Source organism: Odocoileus virginianus, chromosome 7, assembly GCF_023699985.2.
Source record: "Odocoileus virginianus isolate 20LAN1187 ecotype Illinois chromosome 7, Ovbor_1.2, whole genome shotgun sequence".
NCBI lineage: Eukaryota > Metazoa > Chordata > Mammalia > Artiodactyla > Cervidae > Odocoileus > Odocoileus virginianus.
The window spans coordinates 17,438,514-17,457,296 of NC_069680.1; the positions used below are offsets into that span (position 1 = coordinate 17,438,514).

Genomic DNA, 18,783 nt, shown 5'->3' on the forward strand with positions numbered 1-18,783 from the left:
AAAAAAATTTAAAGGTGCCGTTATAGCCATTCATTCTGGGTAACAGACATATGGGTTTTCATGCTACCATTTTATCCACTTTTGTAGATATTAAAATAGATTACTAAAAAAATTAGGTTGTACCATCTTTTGATTTCACTAAAAACAACTAAATTATTCACTTAAAAAAGGTAAATGTTATGGTATGTGAATTATATCCCAATAAGATAAAAATGCAAGCATTATGCTTTCCAAATTGGAGATGGGAGAAATTTGAAACAGCTAGGGAAACAGTCATTTGTTCAAAGCCAAGTAAGATGTCCTTGGAAAAAGGTGCAAATGTGGGCAAAAGCTAATGCAGCAGTTTATCCCCTCCAGTCATTAAATAAAAAAGAGAATAATTACAAAATCCTTTTATTCTCTTGGTTAAGAAGGGAAATGGCAGAGGTAATAGCCAACAGCTTTTGATGACTTTACATGAATAGATATGGGTCTTCTTTAATCCAATTACAATTTACTAGCTGTGTTTTACCTCAAAACTGAAAAGGGGGAAAAAATGACAATTTCAGGCATAAACTCTGAGCTGGATCTATAAGGGACAGAAACTAAAGTACAGCTGGGAAAATAAGGATTTCTGGATGACAAAGGAAAGGATGGTCAGTTTGTTATTTTTTAATGGAGTGGTCATGATAAGCAAGAACATACTCTGTTTAAGACAAACAAGAGAAATAATCCTCTTCAAATGATAGTACGATTAAGAAGCTAAAAGATCTTTGTAACCTGGGGAAAATAGTAATGTCTCTTCTCTAATCACAAAAGAGAAAGGCTCCTACAGGTGCCTATTCTCCAGAATGGGCAGAGAAGCTACAATAAAGGCATTACCTGGACAAATAATTTTAAGGTGATGTGATTGTGAGTAATTGTGGAATGTAAGAAAAGAGAATCCATTTGACCTTAATGCTTTGAACATTCTCCTTAAAGAAGCACAACTGTGATTCTATGGTACTGCATTTCTTTCTCTAATATTTAGAATAAGCCAACAGACAAAGCAGGGCAAGTTTATAATAACATCAGAATGTAAGCGTCAAATTGTGATAATAAAGAAACAGTGTGGAACTAATGGAACTCAGGGACTGGAGTGAAGGTGAGGTTGACGGTAATTAGGGACCTTAGTTTCTCAGCTTACATCTTAGTGAGTCTATAGAGTCCAGAGTTGATAGAACAAGAAGTTGGGGTAAAAGTATAATTTTTTAAATTAAAAGACTTATTTTATAATAAAACATTGGGTAGGACAAACAACTAGGCGGAGATACAGTAAGGATACGAAATCTTTTGTCTTTCCTAGTGAGAAGTCTAACAGTAATGGATGGAGAAAGAGCAATGTAGTTTTTACATACATTATATATATATGTATATTTATATTGCATATATGCATATAATTCCATTCAGTACTGGTTGATTTTTTTTTTCTTTTTACATTATACACGCATTGCTTTTACCATGCTTTCTTGATTCTTTAAATCAAGGTCAAGGGGAAAATAATCTGCTTAACAAATAGGCACAGTAAAGACATTTTGGCTGACATGAATGCACTGGATTGGCAATTTCCCACTTCAGATGGTCAAATGCCAAGTCAGCTGGCATTCAGGCAATGTCAGGTCCTTGCTTCAACACTAGCAAATCAACTGAATACAGCTACTGGAGTTAAAGGAAGCTCAACCAAGATCTTGTCTGGTTAGTGCACATTTCTACTGGCAAATTATCAAGTAAAAAGAGGGCATAAATGCACGGATCTTCAATCCACTGGATGAAATCCCTATCGTCAGCTAGGATATGGAGAGTCATTTCTGAAATAACAACAAACCTATCAGGACCAATATTTTTTTAAAGTCTTAAACTGAATATACAATATCCAATTATAGGACACTGAGAAAGAATGGTCACCAAAACAAGTTGTGTTTCTAGGCAATCAGTGGAGACTCTCCCACAATGCAGTAGATGGTTGAATATGCATTTCCACGGTTCTTCACTAAGCCTGGCACATGTTAGTATAGGTACCTCAAAATTTTATTAATACCCATTTCATTAGTTATCAGTAAGAACTCCTTTTAAGAACAGATTTGTTGTTTTTCATACATGTAGTACATACATGTACTGCATATCAGAAAAACAGGAATATTAACACAGACAGTCATAGATCTTTAGCAGAAGTTTTACCCCTTGCCTACATTCTCTTACGGAAATTTGTTGCCTCTTTGCTTGGGACTGTATGGAAAGAAGTAGTCCTAGGTGACTTCCTTGGAAGTCTTTCTCATTCTACCAAGGAGGAAATCTGGGCATCATTAAATCCCAACTACTACACATCCTCCGAGGGGTGAGTGTTAAACATGGAAATTTGAGGGTATGGAAGGGAACAGCTGGGGGCTTCCCTGATAGCTCAGTTGGTAAAGAATCCGCCTGCAATGTGGGAGACCCCAGTTCGATCCCTAGGTTGGGGAGATTCTCTGGAGAAGGGAAAGGCTACCCACTCCAGTATTCTGGACTGGAGAATTCCATGGACTGTATAGTCCATGGGGTTGCAAAGAGTCAGACACAACCGAGCGACTTTCACTTCACTTCAAAGGAGTAGCTGAAGCCTCAACTTTAAATGTACAGACAAATAAATACTGTACCAATTGGAAGTAGTCACTTAGAGCTGATATGAAAACCAATCTTTGAAATAAAAAGTTCTGCTTTTCTGAGGTGAAGTATATATAGACTGAAAATCAATGGCGATGAGGTCTTAGCACTTTGGAAACCACTTGTTAACAGTGATTCACAGCTTGCAAGTAATCATGAAGAATTCTATTAGACAACAGCTTTGATAGCCTTATTCTTAGCAACAATCCATTAAAATAGTGAAAGTGTACTAGATTTAAAATCAAAAGAACCTGCCAATAACTGGGAAGGTATATGTATCACATATATCAGGAAAATGGTTAAATGGCTAAATGGTTCTTTAGGACAAAAAGTGGAAGGACATTCTCCTATCCACACCCCTCAACCTCCCATCATAAAAAATCAGGCAATCCTCAAAAAGCAGTATATGGGAAAAGGTCAGAATCGTTCCTAATCAAAACCATGTAAGTTTGAATAAGATTCTTTTTCTTCCCCACAAATAACTGACAGAGATTACTTGAAGTTAAAACCCAGAAACTATGGGGACAATATTACAAACTGTTAGTAGAAGATTAAATTGATACAGCCTTTCAGGAAACCATATGTTCACATGTCTTCAGATTCATTCACTGGAATATTATGAGGTCATGAAGAGAATCCTGAAGAAGTTTTATAGCCACGGAAAGTTGCTTATGCAAAACTATAACAAAAGAAAAATTACCTTTTTGTCAAATACGTGAAAAAATCTTGTGGACTTTCACAACTCTGGACTTTCTATACTTAACAAGAATGTTTAGGGTTACTGGTAGGACAAAGTAGATTGCTTCTACCCTTTTTTGTTTCTTTTTTAATAATTTTACTTCTTCATTTTAGGCTGTGCTGGGTCTTTGTTGCTGTGTGGCCCTTTTCTCTAGTTGCGGTGACAGGGCTTCTCATTATGGCGGCTTCTCTGTGAGGAGCATGGGCTCTGGGGCGCGAGGGCCTCAGTAGCTGTGGGACGTGGGACCAGCAGTTGTGGGACCAGCAGTTGTGGGATCAGCAGTTGTGGGATCAGCAGTTGTGGGATCAGCAGTTGTGGCTCCCGGCCTCTAGAGCACAGGCTCATTAGTTGCGGCACATGGGCTTAGCTGTGCTCCAAGGCATGAGGGATCTTCCCAGGTCAGGGATCAAATCCGTGTGTCCTGCATTGGCAGGCGGGTTTTTTTTATTACCACTGAGCCACCAGGGAAGTCTGCTTCTACCCTTAAGTCTCACAGATCTCACAGATTTTGCTAACTTTGGTAGTAAGCTAGCCTATCTCAAACTGATTCTCACCTTAGGAAATAGAAATGGTCTAAGACAAAATAAAACAGTACTTCATTTTTTATATTTGGCATTATTTTTTAAAAGGCTTTACTAACGGTTCTTTGAAAGCCCTTGAAAAATGTTATGGCTGTGTTTATTTTATTTTAAATATTATAAAATCAGTTAATTGCAAAGTGTCACTCAGACTATTGTTGTTTAGTCACTCAGTTGCTTCTGACTCTTTGAAACCCCATGGACTGTAGCAAGCCAGGCTCCTCTGTCCATGGGATTTCCCAGGCAAGAATACTGGAGTGGGTTGCCATTTCCTTCTCCAGTGGATACTCCCAAGCCAGGGATCGAACCGATGTCTCCTACATTGGCAATTGGATTCTTTACCACTGAGCCACCAGGGAAGCTTACTCAGCCTTACTCAGACTGTAGTGTGTTGTTATAGCAGCTTAAACAGATTAAGATATACCTCAAAGATTATGAATGCACTAATTTGTATAAATATCTTAGAATATTGCTTTGCACACAGTACCTCAACAAACCTTAGTTTTTATAATTATTAGCATTACTACTACTACTACTAAGAAGTAATGTACTTAAATTATTATTATTGCTATTATTATATGTGAGGATACAAGCAGTAGCACTAATGTGGATAAATCAGAATTAAAGCAACTAGGAAAAGCAACTTCAAGGTAATTTTGCTGAAAAATGAAGATTTAGAATGGCTTTGAGAATTTAAAATTTCTTTTCTATTGATGTTGATTAGGGTGCAATGAAACCTAGGTAGCATTAGGGTTATACCAAGTGTCCTGACTGTCCGCATAGAAATATCCTCAGAGCAAGTGACTCAATTAGCTATTAAAGGTGTCATATATTTTAGAACTCAGAAAAACTAAAGGTCAGTAGTAGAACCACTTGTACTTTTTGAAGTTCAAATTGCCAAATTCAGATACACTGCCAGATTTCTTGCATAAATTAGATATAACCATCTCAGATCTTTCTGTGAAATAATAATTTTTAGACTCAATTTTAAATCAGTACAAATGGTAAGATAATACATTTTTAGTTCTTTAGTTCTTTGTTTTCTCTTGACACTTTTTTTTCTTCTCAAAGCATGAGAAAATTTTAAATCTCTAAAAATCGAGTGAGTACTTTTCAAAGATATTCTAGGGAAGTAACTGTTAGTCAATAACACACTTGGGCTTCCCAGGTGATGCTAGTGGTAAAGAATTCGGCTGCCAATCATTGGCAGGAGAGACAAGAGACTCGAGTTCGATCCCAGGGTCAGGAAGATCCCCTGGAGAAGGAAATGGTAACCCACTCCAGTATTCTTGCCTGGAAAATTCCGGCAAGCTATAGTCCACAGGGCCGCAAAAAGTCGGACACGACTAAGCACCTGAGCACAGCACAGGAATACACTTGGAAAACAGAAACCCCAAAGCTTGTGTCAAAGATCAGGGCTGTGGGCTTCCCTGGGGGCTAAGCGGTAAAGAGCCCACCTTCCGATGCAGGAGACATGGGTTCGCGCCCTGATCTGGGAAGATCCCACATGCTGTGGGGCAACTGAGCCTCTATGTTACAACTACTGAGCTTGTGCTCTGCGACAAGAGAAGCCACCGCAGTGAGAAGCCTGAGAACTGCCACCAGCGAGCAACCCCCACTTGCCGCAACTAGAGAAAAGCCCATGCAGCGACAAAGACCCCGCACAGCCAGAAATAAATAAATAAATAAAATGGGGGGAAAAAAGATCAGGGCTGGCTGAGCAAGACTGCAGCTGTTTCTGCCTTCTGCTCCCCCACCATGGACCCTTATTTGTGGGGGCTGATATGCAGGAAAGAGGATGGATCCTGGGAGATGGGATACAGAATGGCCTTGTCTCTTAGCTCTGCCACATAGCAGGGTCTGACATCTATAAAAAGAGGGACTAATGCCCAAGAAGAAAAGACTGCTTTCTGTAGGGACCTTATAAACTATTTTTTAGAACACTAACATATAAATTGGGTTTCTCTGGGGACCCAAGTGACAAAGTGAGACGAGCATTTGAGGAAAAGACCCTTCTCATGCCCCTCCTAGCAACCTAGGTTGACCTCTTGGGAGACCAAAGCTTTGTCTAGGATCACGGCTCTGTTGATGTTATATCATGGGCCTTGTGATGGTCACTGCCGAGGGAAGAAGGCAGTAATCATCACAGTGAAGGCCCTATGCCTTGGAGTCAGATGAGATTCCAACCAAAGGAAATCAAAGTTTCCCTTCTACCTCACCGGCCATTTATTCTCAGGCTCGGTTTCCATCTCTTCCTCTCCTGTTTAACCTCTAAACCTCAGATCAGTGTTCCTCAATCGTCTGGGGAAAAGGGTCAGGTGTTTTTGTGTTAATTTCCAATCCCCTGCAGAATGATATTATTGTAAAATGCAACAACAACATATTACCAAAACAACGGAATCAAAGGCATACAGAGTACAAGCTACTAATCAGGCGTTTGCTGTAACTAAAAGTTCCTGAAACTTATTGTTCCATTTTTATCTCAGTGGGACCAGTAACAGGGCATGGGCAGGCACCACACTCAAAGGTGGACCACCTTTAAGTGGACCACCTTTGAGTAGCATCGCTTCATCATCTACATCTCTTCCTAGGTGATGTCCATAAGCTTTACACTGACAAATCCCCAATGGAAAGTGTGTGCCTTGACTGTCCCCTGGAATTGACTCAGATGTCCAGCTGCCTGCTCGTCCACCCCTCTTGAACGTTTCAGAGGCATCTCAAATTAACATGTGCTAGCAGAACCCATGATGTTATTCCCACTCCAACACCTGTTCCCTCCATCCCCCCCGCCATCTCCCTAAACAGAACCACAGCCCTCACTCTCCTCCAAGGTGCTCTCCCCCGCTCACTGTCTGACCCCACTCCATCAGTAATGCCTGTCAATCCCTCCTCTAGAATAGTCTGTGAGTTTGCCCACTCGTAATCCCTTCACTGCTCCACACTCCTCCAAGCCACCATCCTTTCCCCCTACATCCCTGAAGAGGCATCCCAGTTTCTCTTTCTGATGTCTCTCCTGCCGACTCATAACTCACCATCTACAAAGCAGCAGAAGGGAAGTTTAAAATGTGAATCTGATCCATCAGGCCCCTGCTTAAAATCCTCCAGTGGGTGTTGGTTACTGTCAGAATAAAACTAGGATGATTTGAGAGAAGAGCGCTGAAACATGTATATTACCATATGTAAAATAGATGACCAGTGCAAGTTTGATGCATGAAGCAGGGCATTAAAGCGGGCGCCCTTGGACAACCCTGAGGGATGGGATGGGGAGGAAGATGGGGGTGGTTCAGGATGGGAGACACATGTACACCCGTGGCTGATTCATGTCGATGTATGGCAAAAACCACCACAATAAAGTAATTAGCCTCCAATTAAAATAAATTAAGTAATTAAAAAAAACTAAACTGTTACTACAGCACACGAGACTCTACCTGGCTGGGGCTTGGTCTCCCCTCCAGCTTTGTCTCTGATTTCATTCCCACTGGTAACTATATGTCAGCCACACAGACTTTCTTTCTGTTCCTGAAACATACCAAGCTCCTTTTGGCTTCAGGATTTTTACATTTGCTGTTCCTTGTGCCAATAATACTCGTTCTCCAGATCTGCAGGTAGCTGGCTCCCTTCCACTCTGATCTCAGCTCAAATATTACTTCTCTAAACGGCTTCCTGGGCACCCCCCAAGATGCCCACCCACACTCCAGCCATTCTGATTTCACACAACCCTGGTTTACTACCATCAGAGCCTATTTGAAATAATCTTTTTTATTTCTTGTTCTGTTTATCGTCTATCTCCACCTCTCCCAACGGATTACAAACCTGAGAACAGGGAGCCCTGAGTGCACTGTTCATGGCTGCAGCCTAGCACTTCAACAGCACCTTGGTTAGTTTGCAAAAAAATATTGTAAAAGGCAATAAAAACGCACTACCGAAACAATGAAAGCAAAGGCATACAGGATACAAACGAGTGAGCAGGGGTTTGCTGTCATGGCTATAAAAGTTTCTAAAACGTACTCTCAATTCGGTTTTTATCTCACTGGGCCCAGGAACAGGGCATGAGCAGGCACCACGCTCGAAGGTGAATTACCTTTGAGCAGCAATTTGTTGAATCAATTAATGAGTGAATCTGAACAATGCCATTTAAGATCCACGTCTTTTAATCTCAGTGCCTCTGTTTCTGTGTCTGTAAAACGGTGTTAATGCCTGTCCCATTGGGTGGCTGGGAGAATTCATTCATTCGTAAATGAGGATATGCATATTGAACACTGGACACTGGGCCTGGCAGTAGCAATCTGTGAATGGTGGTTAAAAAGTAAATGTGTGCAGTGGCCAGTAATAAGGAGCTTACACTGGAACATGGTAAGCTCATTTGCAGCACATATGACATCCCTCCTGGGCTCTGCCAGAAAAGGTGAGGAGAGACTTTCAGGGAGGAAAATGCTGAGGTCTTCCAGTTTTTTAGTTGAAGGCCACTGAGCCAGCAAAATGTGGATACTCACAAGGATATGCCCTCATTTGTACTCGCTGACTGGTCAGCCCTAGGGAACTTGGGGTGCATTTGCATTTATACACCTTCTACACTAAAATACCAACTGAGACTTGCAGATTTCAGAACAGAACCTGGAAATTTCATTTAATTTTATATTTAGAAGGAACCTTTGCCTGTCAACCCAGCATTTGTCTCAAATAAGCCTGTACAAAACTATGACTCCAGTTTTAGAATCGTTTTCAAAGGAAGCAGGTGATAAACAATCATGCTCTTTTGTGTAACATCCAAATTATACTAAATTACAGAGAAAATAGGACATGTGTACTCTAAGCTCAGCATCCCATCACTACGTCTAAACCAAGAGTGACAAATTCACTCTTCAGTGTTATTACTAACATTTTCCTCCTCAACCCACCTGATCCTACATACCTCTAAAAGTAAATCTGACCACAGGCCAGCCTATTTGATTCAGTGACACTCCAGCCTTAAAAGGATCTGTTTTTCCTTTGTGCTTTGATGTCTTTTTATTTCCATCTTGTAAATCTGTGTTTAATCACCAATTTTTGTTGACTGAATAGGGTGTTAGACCAGATTAGAAGTCCCTAGCTAATTTGGTTCCTAAAAATACATCAAGGATATTAGACAAGGGATGATGACTGTAAACCAAAAATTCCCTGAAGGGCTGAAGCTTCTCCTATTTACCCCATCATCTGATAACTAGGGAGTTACAGAAGCACCAGCAGCACTCAAGGAAACGGGCATGCCCCTGGGCAAGCTACTGTGTGGATCACAACAAACTGTGGACAGTTCTTCGAGATGGGAATACCAGACGCCTGACCTGCCTCTTGAGAAATCTGTATGCAGGTCACGAAGCAACAGTTAGAACTGGACAGGGAACAACAGACTGGTTCCAAATCTGGAAAGGAGTACGTCAAGGCTGTATATTGTCACCCTGCTTATTTAACTTACATGCAGAGTACATCACGTGAAATGCCAGGCTGGATGAACCACAAGCTGGAATCAAGATTGCTGGGAGAAATACCAATAACCTCAGATACGCAGATGACACCACCCTATGACAGAAAGTGAGGAAGAACTAAAGAGCCTCTTGATGAAAGTGAAAGAGGAGAGTAAAAATTTTGGCTTAAAACTCAACATTCAGAAAACTAAGGTCATGGCATCCGGTTCCATCACCTCATGGCAAATAGATGGGGAAACAATGGAAACAGTGAGAGACTTCTTTTGGGGGGGGCTCCAAAATCACTGCAGATGGTGACTGCAGCCATGAAATTAAAAGACACTTTCTCCTTGGAAGAAAAGCTATGACCAACCTAGACAGCATATTAAAAAGCAGAGACATTACTTTGCCAACAAATGTCTGTCTAGTCCAAGCTATGGTTTTTCCAGTAGTCATGTATGGATGTGAGAGTTGGACTATAAGGAAAGCTGAGTGCCAAAGGATTGATACTTTTGAACTGCGGTATTAGAGAAGACTTTTTAGAGTCCCTTGGACTGCAAGGAGATCAAACCAGTCAATCCTAAAGTAAAGGAAATAAGTCCTGAGTATTCATTGGAAGGACTGATGCTGAAGCTGAAACTCCAATACTTTGGCGACCTGATGCAAAGAGCTGACTCATTTGAAAAGACCCTGTGATGCTGGGAAATATTGAAGGCAGGTGGAGAAGGGGACAACAGAGGATGAGATGGTTGGATGGCATCACCAACTCAATGGACGTGAGTTTGAGCAAGCTCCAAGAGTTGGTGATGGACAGGGAAGCCTGGTGTGCTGCAGTCCATGGGGTCGCAAAGAGTCACACACAACTGAACTGAAAGAAAAGAGGGGCTTCCCAAGTGGCGCTAGTGGTAAAGAATCCTCCTGCCAACACAGAAGAGGCAAGAGATGCTGGTTCGATCCGAGTGTCAGGAAGATCCCTTGGAATAGGAAATGGTACCCCATTCCAATATTTTTGCCTGGAAAAGTCCATGGGCAGAGGAGCCTGATGGGCTACAATCCATGGGGCCATAAAGTGTTGGACACAAATGAGCACTAGTACTAGCAATAAATCAAAGAAAAGAGAATGTTGAACTATGAGCATTTGTAAGAATTGTCATTGCAGGGCTTATTATTTCAACAAATTGCATTTTGGCCTCCCAGTCCCGGCAGTTAAACAGTTCAGTTCAATTAGATGGACTACTCACAGAGCCAGACACTGACCTTCTTGTTGTTTAACCTACAAGCACATCAGAAAGAGGGAAACACTGACTCCAGTGGGTCATGAAAGGTTAGCACTTGACATTTTAAATCAGAAGATATTTTATGAAATTTGAAGATGGGTATAATGCAACAGAATTGTTTACCAAATGGGTGTACTCCAAGGAGAAGATAGAAGAAATTACCTAAACTCTTCTGCTGCTATCAGTTTCCTGAAAAGAAAACTGAAGTCTAGACTAAGGCATCAATTTATCACTGACTTCATGGTATGAATTTTTAGAAAGAAGCATAGTTTAATCACAAATGCTTTATGATCCGATTATAAGAAGGAACATTTTCTGTTAAATAGATTTGTCCCTTGAGATTAGGTCCAAGAAGAAACTTGGTGCTGCAGTCAAATATTATTTAAGGGTTAATTATCCAATCTGGGGATTGTTCAGACTATAAATTCTCTCTCATCTCTCTTACAGGCCCCCAGTTCCATGCTCCTATACGCTACTTAGTTCCTGCTTAAACCTATCTTTATAGTTTAAAAACATACTTTTTCCTCATGCTTCCTCCTCCAAATCAAAGCTCCTTTTCTGCCCAATGTTGGCTGATTTAAATCAAGTCAAGAGAAAAACAGTAAGATTAAACTAACTCATTTATAAGACCTTTCCATAACACTGCATTTTCAAAGAGGATATTGGTTAACACAACCCAATCTGGGATCAATATAGCTTCAGGCAACACAGCAAGGTGAAAGTAAAAAAGAGATTTCTTCAAACTTCTAAATCAAGCCCACTAATATAAAGCTGCTTCCATCATGGCACTACTAGAATAACAGTGACTAGCATTTTGGGGGTGGAGAAGGCAATGGCACCCTACTCCAGCACTCTTGCCTGGAAAATCCCATGGACGGAGGAGCCTGGTGGGCTGCAGTCCATGGGGTCGCGAAGGGTCAGACACGACTGAGTGACTTCACTTTCACTTTTCACTTTCATGCATTGGAGAAGGAAATGGCAACCCACTCCAGTGTTCTTGCCTGGAGAATCCCAGGGATGCGGTCGCACGGAGTCGGACACGACTGAAGTGACTTAGCAGCAGTAGCTGCCGCATTTTGGGGGGAAAGGTTGATATGGTTATTGTAATCAGAATCACATCTCTCACAGTATGTTAACTTGGACTAATACAATGATAATAATTTTATTTTTTTTTTCCATTTATTTTTATTAGTTGGAGGCTAATTACTTTACATCATTACAGTAGTTTTTGTCATACATTGAAATGAATTAGCCATGGATTTACATGTATTCCCCATCCCAGTCCCCCCTCCCACCTCCCTCTCCACCCGATCCCTCTGAGTCTTCCCAGTGCACCAGGCCCGAGCACTTGTCTCGTGTACCCAACCTGGGCTGGTGATCTGTTTCACCCTAGGTAATATACATGTTTCAATGCTGTTCTCTTGAAACTTCCCACCCTCGCCTTCTCCCAGAGTCCACAAGTCTGTTCTATACATCTGAGTCTCTTTTTCTGTTTTGCATATAGGGTTATCGTTACCATCTTTCTAAAGTCCAAATATATGTGTTAGTATACTGTAATGGTCTTTATCTTTCTGGCTTACTTCACTCTGTATAATGGGCTCCAGTTTCATCCATCTCATTAGAACTGATTCAAATGAATTCTTTTTAATGGCTGAGTAATATTCCATGGTGTATATGCACCACAGCTTCCTCATCCATTCGTCTGCTGATGGGCATCTGGGTTGCTTCCATGTCCTGGCTATTATAAACAGTGCTGCGATGAACATTGGGGTGCACGTGTCTCTTTCAGATCTGGTTTCCTTGGTGTGTATGCCCAGAAGTGGGATTGCTGGGTCATATGGCAGTTCTATTTCCAGCTTTCTAAGAAATCTCCACACTATTTTAAAATAATAATAATGAGAAGTGAGAGAAGGAACTCATACTTATCCAGCAGCTTCCACACGTTAGGCAGCTGACATGGGTTAGCTCACTCCATGTATATATTTACTTCCCTAACTCTCTGGCATGGTTATTACTATCACCCTCTTAAAGAAGGAAAACCTGAAGTTTGGAAGATTTAACGATGTCCTGAAATTCACCAGTAAAAAGCAGAGGCAAAATCAGAATACATAAAGGCCTACTTTTTTTTATACTCATCATTTCACAAGAAATATGTATTAAGCTCCTACTGGGTACATGGCACCATGCTAAAATTTTTTAAATGAGCAACACATAGTGCAGTCAGGCAGCGTTAGCCTCTCAGCCAGTTCAGCTGCTCGGTCGTGTCCGACTCTTTGCGACCCCATGAACTGCAGCACATCAGGCCTCCCTGTCCATCACCAACTCCTGGAGTTTACTCAAACTCATGCCCATCGAGTCGGTGATGCCATCCAGCCATCTCATTCTCTGTCGTCCCCTTCTCCTCCCGCCCCCAATCCCTCCCAGCATCAGGGTCTTTTCCAATGAGTCAACTCTTTGCATGAGGTGGCCAAAGTACTGGAGTTTCAGCTTCAGCATCAGTCCTTCCAATGAACACCCAGGACTGATCTCCTTCAGGATAAACTGGTTGGATCTCTTTGCAGTCCAAGGGACTCTCAAGAGTCTTCTCCAACACCATACTTCAAAAGCATCAATTTTTCAGCACTCAGCTTTCTTCACAGTCCAACTCTCACATCCATACATGACCACTGGAGAAACCATAGCCTTGACCAGATGGACATTTGTTGGCAAAGTAATGTCTCCTTTTTAATATGCTATCTAGGTTGGTCATAACTTTCCTTCTAAGGAGTAAGCATCTTTTAATTTCATGGCTGCAATCACCATCTGCAGTGATTTTGGAGCCCAAAAAAATAAAGTCTGACACTGTTTCCACTGTCTCCCCATCTATTTCCCATGAGGTGATGGGACCAGATGCCATGATCTTAGTTTTGTGAATGTTGAGCTTTAAGCCAACTTCTTCATTTTCCTCTTTCACTTTCATCAAGAGGCTTTTTAGTTCCTCTTCACTTTCTGCCATAAGGGTGTTGTCATCTGCATATCTGAGGTTACTGATATTTCTCCCGGCAATCTTGATTCCAGCTTGTGCTTCTTCCAGCCCAGCGTTTCTCATGATGTACTCTGCATATAAGTTAAATAAGCAGGGTGACAATATACAGCCTTGACGTGCTCCTTTTCCTATTTGGAACCAGTCTGCTGTCCCATGTCCAGTTCTAACTGTTGCTTCCTGACCTGCATACAGTCTCTCAGTCATGTCCAACTCTTTGCGACCCCATGGACTGTAGCCCACCAAGCTCGTCTGTGCATGGAATTCTCCAGAGAATACTGGAATGGGTTGCCATTCCCTTCACCAGGGGATCTTCCTGACCCAGGGCTCGAACCCAGGCCTCCTGCATTGCAGGCAGAGCCTTTACCATCTGAGCCACCAGTCAAGCAAACCAGGGTTCAAACCTCAGCTCGGCCATTATTAGTTGCACAGCCTTGGGCAAGTTGCTTAATTTCCCTGAGTTTCACTCTCCTCATTTTTAAAAGAGGGCAATTAATAAATCTCAAAGAGTTTCTCTTAGGATGAAATACTATGCTGTTTGCAAATAGTCATTGCCACTATTGAGAGTTTGCTGTGTGCCAAGCTCTGTCCTAAATATTTTTTTCTGTATGAACACAGGAAATTCTCTTAACAACCCTATAAGAAATTTGCCACTGGTGAGGAAACACGTGCAGACAGGTGAGGGCCCTTTTCCAGGGTTACATGACTGTGAGTGGCAGTGCTGGGCTTCGAACCCAGGCAATCTACGCTCGTCTCAATTACAATTCTGTATGCCTCTCACTGCCTAGGACAAAGAAAGGATTCAATAAATAGCAGCTTTAAAAATGTTTCTTTTCTAAGTACAAGAAATGCAATTAAAACAAGCACTTCAATCTCCATAATGCAAAGAGACCGTTACACAAGATGAGAGACTCCAAAAAAGCAGAACTCTCTCTCACACACACAGAAGAAAAATCTTCATAGCATATCAGATGGGCCTTATAAAGTAGACACAATTTTATCAGAAATTGCTGAAGAAAAGGGTATTCCAGGTGGAAATAGAGTCAAAAGTATAGTGGTGTTTGGAAAAGACAAATAGTCTAGCTTGATCTAAGGAAAGGTTTCAAAGACTAGAAAAGTGAAGTGGGCCATCCAGTTCATGAAAGTGAAAGGTTAATTGCTCAGCCGTGTCAGACACTTTGGGACCCCATGGACTGCAGCCCGCCAGGCTCCTCTGTCCATGGAAATCTCCAGGCAAGAATATTGGAGTTGGTTGCCATTCCCGTCTTCAGGGGATCTTCCTGAACTTGGATCTCCTGCATTTCAGGGAGATTCTTTACCCTCTGAGCCATTTGAAGATAACCAGTTCATGAGGAGCCTTGAATACCAAATTAAAGTAATTTGAAGGCAATTCAAGAGTCAACAGTAGCAGGTGGGGTGGGAGGCAGGGAAATTATGAAAGCTTTTGCAATCATGCAATCAAGCTGTAGAAAATTAATTAATTTGGAAGTCATTTCTGCTTTGTGTGCCTGTCTCTTCAGTCCACTCAATGTGTGTGCATGTCCAATGAATTCATCTCTTCTCTCCAAAAAAATTAAAACATCCTGGTACTTGTCACAAAGGAGCCTTGAATGAAGTGCCAGAAGAATATGAAGGTAATTCAAGAGACAATGGGGGGTCATGGAAGCTTTTTGAGAAGGGAGCCAGGCAATCAAGACCAAGCCATAGAAAATTAATTTAGCAGTGATACATAGAAAAAGTAGAAAGGGGATGTGAGTGGGCTTGATAACAGCTGTCCATAAGTACAAATGACCTAGTTCACAAATTTTAATTGCTCTCTTTTTTAGAAACTTGTATTGAAGTATAATTGATTTACAATGTTCTGTTTAATTTCTGCTATACAGCAAAGTAATTTAGTTATACATATATTCTTTTCCATTATGGTTTATGACAGGATATTGAATATAGTTTTGTGCTGTACCGTAGGACCTTATTGTTTATCTACCCTATATATAATAGTTTGCATCTGCTAATTCCAAACTCCCAATCCTTACCCCCACCCCCATTGCTTTAATATATTCTTGAAATTTAAGAAGAGCATTACCCACAATTGCTTAAAAGGTTTTAACCAGGACATGATCTCACTTGAGTGGCTGAATTGCCAAAATGATGGGAAAAAATTACAAACCGTGTGCAGTCCTGTGCTTAAGAAATTCTCATTTTAATGGAAATATGAAAAAAGTTTGGAAAATTGGGCTGACCCTAATCATTCATCTTTACTAGTTTTCAGTTCTTAAGAAGCATAGTAGTAAACAAACATGACATTCGATACTGTCTCTGGTTGCCCAGCTTACAAAAATGCAATCTATACAAAACATATCCAGAAGGAAAAGTGAAGTTCAATTCTGTATATTTCTACTGTCAGATATGCAGAGACAGACACAAAACAACAACGAAAACGTTATCTGTGTGTGTTTTAATACAGCTCCGGGCCTTCAGAAATTGTATCTGCTCTGTGTACCTGTCTCTTATTCTGTTCAGGGTGTGTGTCCAATAAATTTATCTCTTCCCTCCATGTTGTCTGCTTTCCAAAAAATAAAATAAGATAAAATATCCTGGTGAATATCATAAAAGATCAGGCAAGGATGGCAGCTGAGATTTTTGACAGCAGTCACTTCTGCACATAATCTCTGTCCCAGGGGGACCTGCTTCTAGCTTGAATTGCATGCTATTCTTACGACTGCCTAATAACTTAAGAGATGTACCATCCCAAAATTCATGGGTATACTTGAGAATATAATGATTTATCATCAGACATCTTGATTTCTAAGCTTGGTCACACCCTTTATGAGGTGGTTATCTGGCTTTACAGCTTTTCCTTTCTGAAACCACAAAAGGAAGGGTTTGCCTTCCTCCCCTGGCTATTCTTCTGGGCTGTATGAAGTGCTCTAAGCCAAATGCAAGGCAATGACCATTACCCATTGGCTCCATTTGCTTCTTTCTTGTTCCAACAATGTCAGTGATCTGTGGTACAGGATATATGCTTTGTTTGCTCGCTACAAAGGTAACAGTAGCCAGAGGTTAAGTTTTATTCATATAGTTATTAACAAATGAAAACAATAAACACACACAGGGCAGGACTAAGGTGAAGGGAGTGAGGTGATTAGGGTGCAAAAATTAGGAGGCATCATGCTAAGGGTCAAGTCTTACTCCCTTCACCCTAGTCCTGGTCCTACACACACACACACACACACACACACACAGACACACACACACACACCCCACAAAGCCCAGAGATGACCAAATATTGCACAAATAAGCAAGCCAAAGCCACTGGTCAGGGTTTTATGTTTTCTTTAAAGGTATGTTTGGTTCAGATCAACATTTAACTGAATGTGTTTGTCTGCTCAAAAAACTCAAGGATGCCCATCTCACTCAAAGTCCTTCTGTTGGTTCACAAGACAGCACATGACTGGTCCCCCAAACCGCTCTCTGACCTCTCTCTTCTACTAACCTCACTGTGTCCGAAAAACTCCAAGCATGTTCCTGACTCAGGGTTCCGGTCACTGGTCCCTCCTCCTAGAATTCTCTTACTCTAGGTATTATCTTCTCCTCCTTCTGTTTAAATGTCATCTCAAAGAAGCCTTCCTTGATCAAGCTCAACCTGCACTCTCCATTTTCTGCCCCTTCTTCATTTTCTCTAGAGCATTCATCACCACCTGATATGCTAAATGTTGTACTTATATTTCACAAATATAATTTTTACATAAATAAAATAACAAAGTGTATGCTCTCTAGAAAGCACCTACTAGGAAGGAATTTCTTTTTATCTGTCCTGTATACTGCTGCATCTACTGCTTCTAAGACAGCAGGTGCTTAATAAATATTTCCAGAATGAAAGTACTAGATGATAGAATGTTAACTAAAATGTTGCTCCTGCTATTCAGATGGTAACAGTATCCATGAATTTTGTTTCTCAAGTAAAGTCAAGCCTATCAAATTATCTACATTAGGGTCCTCATCAGTGTGGTGATGTACCCAACATTTTAAAATCATTTCCAAAACTTTTTTTTAAAGAAGACATACAGATGGCTAACAAACACATGAAAAGATGCTCAACATCACTCATCTTCAGAGAAATGCAAATCAAAACCACAGTGAGGTACCATTACACGCCAGTCAGGATGGCTGCTATCCAAAAGTCTACAAGCAATAAATGCTGGAGAGGGTGTGGAGAAAAGGGAACCCTCTTACACTGTTGGTGGGAATACAAACTAGTATGGCCGCTATGGAGAACAGTGTGGAGATTTCTTAAAAAACTGGAAATAGAACTGCCATATGACCCAGCAATCCCACTTCTGGGCATACACACTGAGGAAACCAGACCTGAAAGAGACACGTGCACCCCAATGTTCATCGCAGCACTGTTTATAAATAGCCAGGACATGGAAGCAACCTAGATGCCCATCAGCAGACAAATGAATCAGGAAACTGTGGTACATATACACCATGGAATATTAGTCAGCCATTAAAAAGAATTCATTTGAATCAGTTCTAATGAGATGGATGAAACTGGAGCCCATTATACAGAGTGAAGTAAGCCAGAAAGATAAAGAACATTACAGCATACTAACACATATATATGGAATTTAGAAAGATGGTAATGATAACCCTATATGCAAAACAGAAAAAGAGACACAGATGTACAGAACAGACTTTTGGACTCTGTGGGAGAAGGCGAGGGTGGGATGTTTCGAGAGAACAGCATCGAAACATGTATGTTATCTATAGTGAAACAGATCACCAGCCCAGGTGGGATGCATGAGACAAGTGCTCGGGCCTGGTGCACTGGGAAGACCCAGAGGAATTGGGTAGAGAGGGAGGTGGGAGGGGGGATCGGGATGGGGAATACATGTAACTCCATGGCTGATTCATGTCAATGTATGACAAGACCCACTGCGGTATTGTAAGGTGATTAGCCTCCAACTAATGGAAATAAATGAAAATAAAATAAAATAAAAGTCTGAAGAATAAAAAAAAACTTTTTTAATTGAAGTATAGTTGAGTTAGAACATGATATTAGATATTA

The 18,783-nt window shown here is 41.0% G+C and overlaps 1 protein-coding gene across 1 annotated transcript in view; it reads right to left on the reverse strand.

The window, feature by feature from the left end:
* ABLIM1 (actin binding LIM protein 1) overlaps positions 1-18,783 on the reverse strand; it is a 325,950-nt gene that overhangs the window by 288,053 nt on the left and 19,114 nt on the right. The window lies entirely within an intron of this gene.